This window comes from Eptatretus burgeri, chromosome 12, assembly GCF_056783735.1.
Source record: "Eptatretus burgeri isolate ZD-2024b chromosome 12, Ebu_testis_v1, whole genome shotgun sequence".
Classification (NCBI taxonomy): Eukaryota; Metazoa; Chordata; class Myxini; order Myxiniformes; family Myxinidae; genus Eptatretus; species Eptatretus burgeri.
In genome coordinates this window covers 47,006,553-47,019,070 of record NC_140972.1, presented here as the reverse complement: position 1 = coordinate 47,019,070, position 12,518 = coordinate 47,006,553, and positions in this window count along the sequence as shown.

Genomic DNA, 12,518 nt, shown 5'->3' with positions numbered 1-12,518 from the left:
CATCTATGAATGCATGTACAGGTAGTGGACAAAAAAAATGGAAACACCAATGTAAAGTCTCTTGATAAGGCATTTGGCCACCACGTGCGGCCAGTATGGCCTTTGTGCGCTGTGGCATAGAATCCACCAGCATCCGGAATTCTGCAGAGGGGATGCTGCACCATTTTCCCATGAGAAATTCAATCAACTCACACCTGATGGAGGTGGAAAACGCTGTCTCAGGTGTTATTCCAGAATATCCCATAAATGCTCAATTGGGTTCAGTTCTGGTGACTGAGAAGGCCATGACATAAGGAAATAACATCAGTGTCATGCTCATCAAACCATTGGGCGACAACACGTGCTCTGTGGATGGGGGTATTGGGGGGGGTCTCCTCTTGCAGCCATGCCAGCCATTAGTATAGGCAACGAGGCCTGTGTAGCATTTTTATACATGATCCAAAGCATGCTGGGATGTTATTTGCTTAATTAACACATGAGCCACACCTGTGTGGAAGCCATTGCTTGGTGTCTGTCATTCATCCAGGTGTTTCCAATTTTTTTGTCCACTACCTGTACATAACAGCAGAATAGGTGTCCAGGTACCCCATGCTTATTGCTCTTTCAAATTAAATCATTCATCATAATGGATGTCCACAGAGCATCACCATGGATCACCACCTATGCTGATAGTGTGTGTAATGGTCACATGGATTTTTACAATTTCACATTCACGACATACTTGGTTTTTGAGGATAGAAAGAGGTGATGGAACATGTAAAGGAGTTTTTTTCTTCCGAAAAAGGTTCTTTTCACTTCTAACAAAGATTTATTATATCCTTATTGTTAGAGGCCAGTAAAATGCTAGCTGAAAGTTTTTAAAATGTGATCGTTGAATTATACTCCACACTTAGGACTACCGGCTGATAAATGAACCCACAGTATCAGTTGAGATGGAAGTGAGAGTCATTTCTCTGATGTTGAAGATTCAGATGCAATTCTAACCATTGAGAAGCTCAAAGCTCGCCCAATGACCACATATATGCTGATGCAATTGCTGATAAGCAGGAGAGAAATGTTGGAGCAGAGGTTCAGGTAACAGAGTTGAATGCTATCATGGTGATTTGTACGACAAACTATGTTTTTCTAATAACTAATAACTTCAATTTTTCATGATTAACCCACCATGGAGCCTACACGATCCCTACCAAGTTTGGTGGCGATCATTCAAGCCATTACAGAGATCCCCTCTCCTCCTCTTAAAAATTCCCCCTAAATTGAAAAATCTATAAAAAGGTAACAACCATTAAATTTCACCATAAATCCCCCATTATACAAGATACATTTGGTAGCACTGTGGCATCCATAGGGCTGATATGAATAGCCAGACCCTGACATAGAGATCCTCCCCCCCCTTTCCTCTCCACCACACCCCCCCGCCCCTCATAAACCTACTACTGCATATTTTACTTTCCATTGTCCCTCATTATGGGTGCTAAGTTTGATTGCGATCACTCAAACTGTTACATGGGAATTAAAACGTGTCGTGAAAGCCCCCTCTACCTCATCCACCCTGAGTACCTCCCCCATAATCACCACTCTCCCCCTCCCCAACCCCATGACATTCCCCATGGGGCCCCCATTATGTCCGCAAAGTTTGGTGGCCCTACAATATTCTGTTCTCAAGATATACAAGACAAATAAGAGCACAGACAGACATTAGACATCAGACAGACAAACAAACAAACAGAAAATGGAGTGTAACAATAAAGTCAGCTTTTGCCGAATCCACCCTGTGAGAAGGACGTGGTCTTGTGGGCTACTCCAATAAGGGTGATGCGAGACTGGTTAGCAAATGCACCGCACGTGGACCATACACCTACAAACAAAGTGTTTAACAACCTGGTGATGAATGCTCATCGGTGACTGCTGAAAACAAAAGTTATCAAAATGACATTCAGTTACTTTCAACATTCTGAAGTCAAGTTTAATGTGTTAACTCAGGCCGCAGAAAATATGTTAAAACTGTAAAGGTATCAGGTAGGGCCTGACAGTAGCTCGAGAAGACATGATAAATCAACAACAGCATACAATGAGTAAACAAAATAAACAAAGCATTATCCCAAAGGCTTATACACAGTTACAGCATAAAGAATGAGATGCATTTAATAAGATGATGATAACAAGTTGAAAAACGTTCCATGTCGCAAAGGATTGGAGGATAGGCGCAAAGGGTCACAAAGTGACAGAAAAGAAGAATCTTTCAAAATTTTATTGCAGTCAAGTGTAATACGTCAATATTGACCACATAAACCACAAAAGAAAAATTTATAGAACAAATAATAGGAGTCCTCTATTTGAATCTCAATGCAATTTATCCGATTCTTTGTTTTGATATGCTATTTTTGCTCTCCTCTGCTGGCTATTTATTTATTTATTTATTTGTAAAATTATTGATCATGAAGCTTTACTTAATTCAACCCATAGCCATTATGGAAGTTGATTTGAAATAAACCTCTAATTAATTTATTATTGGTTCACGAGCGCCAGCCAGAGTGACCACTATATTCGTTATGTCTGTGTGTCTGTGTGTCTGTCTGTCCATTGCATAACTCCGTGGAGTTTGATCCGATCTTGATGAAACTTGGTTATGTGTTCGATATCAATGTCTAGTTGTGTTTTCCTGGATGAGGGCGTGCTACGCCATTGTGGGCAGAGCCACGCCCCAAAAATAGCCATTTTTTGGGGGTAGTCGGATTAAAAATCTATCTTCTCCTAGGGAATTGACTGAATGGAATGGGTTCTTCAGTATTTGAATAGCAAAATGAATTATCTAAAACTTGTCATTGTCCGATTTTTCATTTTCGTCCCAAGGTAAAGGTCACAAGGTCAAAAACTTAGAAAATTGCGAATTTTGACAATCATACGACCGCCCAAACTTTGAGAGCTCGGATGACAATATTTTTATGCATAATCTTGAGGTCATTCCCCACCTAAAGTCTTGAAACCATTTTGCTCTATCTCGAACACCTTGGGAGACAATAATGGTAGACAAGCATAACCGCGCTCTGCGCGACATGTTGGGGTGGGTGTGTTTGAGAAAGGAACTGATGCAGAGTATCAGTAGTAATTTTACTTTAATGCAGTAAGTGGAATACAATGTTCAAAGTACTTCTTGATACACAATGTTTTGGGTTATAGCATTGTCATTGTGGAACCCTTGTTTTGTAGTTGGTATAATTTGCACCGTAATGTCCGAGAACCGACGTGATCGTGAGATGGCAGCATATAGCTGACCGTGGCTGAACACCGGCTGTGGAAGATATAACCCAACTTTATCAAAGGTTTGGCCTTGCACTTTGTTTATAGTAATGCAGTAGCTGACTCTTACTGGAAACTGTGTTCTTTCAAGAATGAATGGCAAGTTCACATCTGATGGGGCCAGTTTGATTCGTGGTATCAACACATAGTCACCTTTGTTTGCCCCAGTTAGGATCTCGGCATCTAGAACATGGGTGTGGAGATTCCTAACAATCAGTCGTGTACCACCGTTTTGGCACGATTTCACTGTTTCAGAACCATTTTATTTACTTATTTTTGTACCATGCACCTCATATGGTCTTTGAGATAATGTAAGCCGAATATCACGTTACTCGAGCGCAGAACAAAGTCGAAGATAGCGCGACACGAAACCACAAACTCGGAAATAATATATAAGATGGCGCCCCCTTCAAGTTTTGTTTTTACGCTGATTTCATTAAAGTATGGATAGTCCGAGGAGTGTGAAATGCCATATAGCTTATATGACGTTATATTGTTCGTGGAATGTTCCAGAGGAAGTTTTGCACCAAAGGTCATAATATCCTTGACCTTTGACCTTTGAAGGCCACAAAGGTAAAATTTTCAAAGTTGTGGGAATCGAACCGGGTTTTCGACCTTCTTTGACGAACTAACTCCAATAAGCTATAGCACGTATCCTGTTTCCTTATTTTAATGTCCACAACATTGTTTTGTGACCTTTAAAGGTTATGCAAAGGTCAAATTTTGAAAGTTGTTGAACGTAACCGGGTTTTCGACATTTTGCAGCTAATAACCTGTCACTCGTACCACATGTTGATCATTTTTATAACTTGGTCAAAAATTATCACATTGTCTCATCCTTGACTTCTGAAACAATCTACATCGTCAAATACCGCTCGTGAACCATCGTCATCTTCAGACTTGTTATTATTATTATTATTATTATTATTATTATTATGATAATAGATGGAGCAAAGGGGCTTTGTATTGCTCCATGTCGTATTCTTCATGTATAGGATACATTGTCCTGCAAACAATGCCATGACATTTGCAAAGGGGCATCTGAGTATTGAAGGCCTCAATTCCAAGTATATAAACCATCATTTAGGGTCCTGTCAGTTTGCATGAGAATTAAAACAGATCGTGAAAATGGTAGAACACACATGATCAGTTCCAATTTGTTTGCAGTCGAGTGTTGTTGGTTGCTACTGACCGACATAAACTGAAAGGAAAAATATCCAGATCAGTATAGATTAAGAAGACTTTGAGTGGGAATAGCTGGGACTCGGGGTTAGAAAATTTAATATTCACATCTTGTTTCACAATGTCAGAAGTGAAAATCACACATAATTCGATGAAACTATGGAATTTTGGTTCAAGACTCACATTCGTGTTCATTGGGTAGAGTCGAGTAAAAAGAATTGGGTATTACGGGGGCATTTTGGAAAAACCACCAAAAGTAGCAGGTTCACACTCACATCTTTACTGTCTCTCATATAAGAATAATGTGATAAAATTACATGATTCGATTAAACGATGGCATTTTGGTGCAATTCCTACAGATTCTTGTCCAGTGAGAGAAAAAGCGAATAAAATGAGTGCTATATTGAAGGAATTGGATTTTGAAAATGACGACTAACCACCAGAGTTATAAAACTCGTATTAAAAGGTCTGATGTAGAAATGGCACATAGTTTGACGAAACGGAATTTTATTATTTGAGGTATAGCCTCCTCACAAGACAGTGTTACGAAATAAGACCAATACACACATTGTTTCACTGTACACTGTCCGCATCATACTTACTATACAAGGTTAGAGACCGCTGTTTGTAGATCTGCAGCCCCGAAGGCTGTGAATAGCCGATACCCCCTAACCCTCCCCCAAACCCCCCTAAAATTACCCCATATTTTATTCACCATTGTCCTACATTACATATATATATATATATATATATATATATATATATATATATATATATATATATATATATATATATATATATATATTGGGCCTAGTTTTTCCATCAGTAACACTTTATGATTCGAAAGAGTTTCTGCTGTCGTACAATACAGTAATACAAAAGGTACCATTGGAAAGGGTAATATATTTACTTGGAAGAAAAATTTGTTTCTCCAATCATAAACTTGCCTGTTTTAAACGCCCGTGTTTCCAGGATTGAGAAGGAAGAAGAAGCAGGACCTCGAGCTTTAATGTAGTGATTCTAATGTTAACATTTATTATTCTATGAGAGCAGGAACCTTTTCGAGTTTAGGACACGGGAGGAGGAGCACACAACAGGAAATCTAGTAATACTTCTCAAATCAATGGAAAAAATATATATATAAAATTACACGGAATGAGCACATAAACACCAGCAACAATTATGTTTTATAAAATATTCTTTCTCACATGTTTTACATAATCTTACATCCTCATAGACACTCACAGACATACTCTACAATACCTTTGTGAAGTACAACATTCTTTCTTGATTGAACCCATCAGCGAAGCGATAGGAGGCACGCCGAGTGTGTGATAAAATTTGTTTGCGAACACGTAAGCAGTTACAAAGATCTCCCCTCCCCCACCACATCACCGCCCCCCCTCCAAATCACCTTCTATGATGCTCTCATTGGGGCCCCCATTAGGTTTGCCAAGTTTGGTCCCCGACAATATCCCGTTCTCAAGATATACAAGATATAAAGGAATGGACAGACAGATAAACAGAAAAATGGAGTGTGACAATAAGGGTAGCTTTGCGTTTGTGTCAACTAGGCCTGATGGCAGACTGGTTCGTAACCGTGCTGCACATGGACCAATATTGCTAAGATGATACGGAGAACTCTCAAAAGGCTTCACAATATATGTGCCTTATGCATTCTTATCAAATATATCAAAAGCAGGAGCTATGAATCACAGCAATGAATACCAAATCTCTGTCTCTGCAAGCCAGTTTGAGTAGAAGTAGTAAACACTGAGCCACAATGTTATTTGGTGATTAAGGTCAGAAGTTAAAGAGTACGAGAGGGTCAATAGTTATTAATAAGAAGCTTTTGTGGTGTCACTGCAAGGCAAAGATAGCCTAACAGAACACACATGTATGCTGGCAGTTTAGTTGTGTGGTTGCCAAGGAGAAGCAAATGGGGAAGTAAATAATTCTGCCTTTTTAAGGATATACTTCATACAACATCCATTGATATGATCAGTAAGGGACTATTTTCGGTTTTGGGCAGAAACCTAATATTTGAAGGTCCTCTTGCTGTCTTGCTGTTCTGTTTCTTGATATAAGATGAAATAAGTTGTCAGCCACAAATTAAAGGGGTTATTCACCCAATACATCCATAAAAAACCTGCAAACTTAAAGTTCAATGCAGGACAAAGCCCTCGCTCATCTCCTGTTGAGTGTTTGGCATCCTCATCACACTTGCCAAGAATTGGCGAGAGTGAGCGGCCATGAAAATTGAACCGACTGCAGTCAGTGGAGAAAAAAACAACTTTTTAACCACTCAGCCCAACACCACCCAGCCTTCATCCAATACATCCAATGTTTGCCTTTATCTTTGTATTCTGTGGCCGTTCTCGGCTTCATTGTCCAAAGTTGGCTCTGCGTATTCACCAAGTATTGTTGACCCTCTTGACTACTGCAACTTCACGACAACTATTCCTTATAATTATTGTGCATCTACCATTATTGCCTCCCATTGTTTAATTTGTTTTTATTGTCTGCATGTTATTTATATTTGGTTAAAGGACAAGGATAACTTAAGATGGGCACAAAAATGCTGTACTTTTCATTGCTGGTATGTAAGTGCCCATGCCAGGTTGCCCTGGGGCCTTTAAGAGTCAACAGGATGTGTGTACTAGCATCACGTATCGACCACACAAAACAGAGCAGCTATACAATACCCGACCCAAAGGTCATATAATGATCCATCTGGGATTTTACTTACAATCTAAGTGTACTACATGGGACAGTAATTGTTCTGAAATTAGCTTAACCTTCAAAAGCTTAATCATAACCGAATCCAATACTTTTACCTTAAGCTGGATTTTAACCCAGAACCGCTGAGATGCCAGTCTAATGTCCTCACCATGGAATGCCACCCTCTGTGTTGTCACCTTCCAGCATCTTGATTTTCAACACCTGTGTTGAAATAGGCTGGTGGGATGATCTGGAGGTACACACACTCGCCTCAAAGCTGTCTAACCTGGGTTTGAATCTCGTCCCAGCTATAAAGTGTCATCCTTGTGTTTGGCAGGCAGGGCAATTCATGAATGTGTGTGCCGTCCCTCGTCCCTTGGATGGTCGTCAAAACGGGTGTCCCATCTTCCAGAAATAGTTGGTTGGATGTTAAAGATCCCAGTGTCTTTCACGAAGAGTTGCTGAGCTATTGCCAACACCTTGAACAAATTCCAAATTCCTCTCCTGACTTCCTGTGTCGGGGTGGTGACCCATCAAGGATTGTTACCCTAATGATAGAAACGGCTTCGGCAGCACCGACGCTCTGTATAGAGCATTGTACTACATGATGATGATGTATCAATGTAGGAAACAGGTGTTTATGGGTATCTGTTACCAATGTACTATAAAGAGAAATGCTCTCAAAATTTAATCTTCGTACACTACTGTCTTTAATAAACAATGGTTCAGATGAAAATCAAAGCACCTTAGGATACAGTCGGACCCCGCTATTGCGGATTCCCGAATCGTGGACCCCACATATTCGACCTGCTTTGACATTCGCGGCCCTGTGCTTCGCGTATTCAAGGGGTTTTTTCGCGTTTTCACAGCTTTCGCGTATTCACGGGCATCTTCACGGTTTTTCGCAGGACTTTGGATTTTCCCTCATGAATCATGAACCGCTGGGAAGCTATCCTCCCTTTTTCCATTGAAACAATGCCATGACATTTGCAGATTTCACATTTGTGGCCCTGTGCTTTGCGTATTTGCAGGAGTTTTTTTCGCGAACATATTCACGGTTTTTTCATGGATGTTTTTGCAGGGTTTTTTTTCGCGTTTTTGCGGGCATATTCATGGATTTATTTTTTTACAGGCGTATTCATGGTTTTTCGTTATTATTGACAGGATTTTTGATTTTCCTTAATGAATAATGAACCGCCAGGAACCTATCCCCCCCTTTATCCATTGAAACAATGCCCCAACATTCGTGACATTTTTCAGTAACGCATCCCCCATGAATAGTGGGGTCTGAGAGTATTATAAACACCATAAATTAAAGGCAGATATGGAGAGAGCTCAGAACATGAATGGTTATGGAATAGCAGAAAAATATGTTTGTTGGACATTCTAGTTTTTACAGTCTTACCAAGCAGTGTGTTGCATTACATTTTGATCATTTTGCAAAATCAGTTTGAAGAAAAGGCAAATAGACATTTGCTCTAACCTTTTCTCTGATGGAGGAAATGTTTTATCGGCATTCTTTAAGCAATTTGTTATGCTTGAAACTTGTTTATCTCCTGTCTGCTGCATTTTCCCTCAAGTCCAATATCGTTCATCTTTATGTCCTGTCTGTGCTTGCCTTGTGTGTCTGACATGGTGGGACAAGATGTTTTAGTTAGCAGTAATCCTTCTGAGTCAACGAACTATCACTGACACCATGATCCAATTCAAAATTCCTGCTCTGACTACTACTGGGAAGACAATGGCAAACCACCTAGTACACCCTTGCCAAGAAACTGCTACGGCAGCACCGACGCTCTGTAACTGAGTATGGTACATCAGAATCGGACAAATATTTTTTCATCTTTGTTTTTTCTAGAGCAAGCAATGATTGTATATTGTCTGGGCGATATTGTAACCAAATGCCTGTATGTTGGAATAAAGTGATTATTATTTGATCAGATAATTATCCTCCTTAAGACAAAAGAGAAGACAAGGGAAAATAAGATGTTTATATCTTTAATTCTTGGCAATCTAATTGCTGAGAAATGCATCACATCGACTTTGTGGCCCATTATATTGACAGGAAAAACGCACAAGGGTGATGTCTGTTTTGCTGCCATGCCTGGAATGTATCGGGCAGTTTGCTTTCCTCTCTCAAACTATTTCTCCTCGGTATGATTTCTTCAATGACATTCCACGAGGCAATAAAGAGCCATTTTTTTTTAAAGATGGGCGAAATATGATTATGAATAAAGTGTAAACGTAATAACAACTTAAACAACATCACAAAAAGGGGGATTCTAGGAACTGTCATAGTCAACCCTATTTAGAGTAAGTACGGACATACAACATATCTATACTATAACAGAGCTTTGTGTGTGTCATCATTTTTCTCAGAGATGGATTAACGGATCTTCGTCAAATTGTCAGAGGTTCGTCAGTGAGTGCCAGGAAGTGTTTTAGGCAACAACAAAAAAAAAAAACACGAAAAGTTTAAAGAAAAAAGTTTGATTTTTTTTATTCCGAGTCCTTTTTTTTGTCGTTCTATAGTGCTGAAGCCTTTTTGATCAATACCAGTTATATTCAAGTACATATACATATAAATAAAGGCAAAACAATTACCAGACACTTAAATGCAAATAAACTTCTTCCAGAAGCGGTCAAATTTGTCAGTACATCTTCTTCTTCCTGAACGACACCATATTTAAAGATTGAGCTCAAACTTAACACAGAAACATCAACGGCGCATTCGACAAATAACATCTAATTCCTCTTAGCCAATAATCTACATGGTGTTCACAAAGTCCCGTTACCCCCTCCGCAGAACACGATAAATTAATATAATGAATATACAAGAGGTAGAAATGTAAACTATGAATACAAGAGACTTTTACTGCTCATAAAAACCAAAATATTAACATTAATAAGTACGTATCATATATATGTGTGTGTGTGTATATAAACATATATATATATATATATATATATATATATATATATATATATATATATATATTGTTGCGGATTTCGCGCCCGCCGGCGTGCTGACGGCCACGTAACTCGAATCGCGGCACGTCGCCCACCGGACGGACAATCCAGTCGTGACCCTCTCGGACTAACGCCGGGAACCAGTCACGGGTGGACCTTTCGGTCTCACCGCGATCGAGCCAATCAGCCCCCGCGTGGGATAGGGTTGCTCGCCAAATTCGACCTACCTAAGTACCCACGCGGAGGGTAGACCGGGCGATCGCACCTCGCCGCAGGTCGACTTCGGACACGGGCCACTTAAGCGACCCGTTCCGTACTATCAGAATAACCGAGCGGTGTTATCGTCGACCTCGACGGTTCGATTAATTATCGGGCGTATTCAGCCCACTACCAACCCTTTACATGAAGCAAGATGAGGGTTCAATGGGGGAAAAGACGAAGCGAAGCGGGAGAATAGTTCAACAATAAAGCACATTTATTCGCGGCACACGGGAAGCACACAAATACAATTCCACCAAATGCACACAAAAAAAAGAAAACAATTCCATTTACACAAAAAGCAAATATAAAAGTGAAAACACAGTGCAGAGCTAATACCGACTACCGAGCACACGGCAACACTTATACAATTCTACTTCACAGACGGCGCCGACAACACATACCCAAAACCAAGGAAAAGAAATACCCTCAAGAATGAGGCGGGCCTGAGGCCGAGACCGGGTCGCGCCTACCCGTCTGGTGATGAGACGCGGAGCGGCGATGGCGCCTCACTCCGCGGGCCTCGCGGACAGTGCCTGGCAGGGGGTGGGAAAGGGGCCCCCTTGGTCGCACTATCTCAGCGCGGGGGGAAACAGGAGGGGGTTGCTGATGCTCGGGGTATAGAGGATCTTTATTATCCCTGGTGTGCGTCTCCACCTCGGCCAGGTCGCGCTGCCGGCCTTCCTCGGGCGTGCAGCTCCCGGCACCGTCGCGAGCACCCCCTCGTCTGCCTTCGCCGCTGCCGCCTCTCCGCCTCTGGACTCTCCACCCTGGACTCTTCTTTGGGCTCTCCTCGTTCGACTCTCTTCAGCTTCTCCAGCTACTGCAGGCTTCGGGCTCCAGACTTCCACACGGCTCTGACTGACGAACACGGTCCTTTTATCCCCCGTAGCTTCGCCTTTGACCCCTCCCTTTGACCTTTCACCTCGCGCCCCATTGGCCCGAGAAAAAGTGGGCGTGAAGGCTTTTGATCCACAAATTTGCATATATCGATCGTTCTGGAGGCGGGGCCAAATCGCCCCTCGCTCACCGATTGGACGGCAAAAAGTGGGCGTGTGTCGTTTTTGATCCGTTTTTGAAGCACAAAATCCGTGATTTTGTACACGCTGTTCAACGTGCGCCCTGCACGAGTCCAACACCGGTACCCACAGCGGGGCAAGAACGGTGGCGATGCTACGGTTGCGAGGTGTGACGTGAAGGTCGTGGCGGTTGTGGTGAAGCGGCGTTGTGGTTGGTGGTTGATGTTGTGGTTGTGGTGGTAATCATGGCGGTTGGTCCAAAATAAAGATAGTAAAAGAAAAACGGCTATCCTGAAGAGTCGCAGCACGTATAAATGACATGTATTCCCACTAGACAACGGGTTTGGGCCTAACTACACATATACTTGCCGAGATACCTCACCTAAGGGACCTGAATGGTGGTTTGCGAATTTGGTAACCACAACAATATATATATATATATATATATATATATATATATATATATATATATATATATATATATATATATATATATATATATATATATATATATATATATATATATATATATATATATATATATGTACACATGTATATATATATATATATATATATATATATATATATATATATATATATATATATATATATATATATATATATATATATATATATATATATGTATATATATATATATATGTATATATATGTATATATATATATATATATATGTATATATATATATATATATATATGTATATATGTATATATATGTATGTATATATATATATATGTATATATGTATATATATATATATATATATATATATATATATATATATATATATATATATATATATATATATATATATATATATATATGTGTCTTCTTCTTCTCCTTTTGGCTGCTCCCGTTAGGGGTCGCCACAGCGGATCATCCGATCCGCATCGTGATTTGGCACATGTTTTACGCCGGATGCCCTTCCTGACACAACCCTGGTCGCCTCTTACGACACAGGGATATTATATATATAAATATACATGCAAAATGTACCAGGGTAAGTGATGATGGTGAGGTAATGGGATTTTGTGACCACCACGTAGGGTA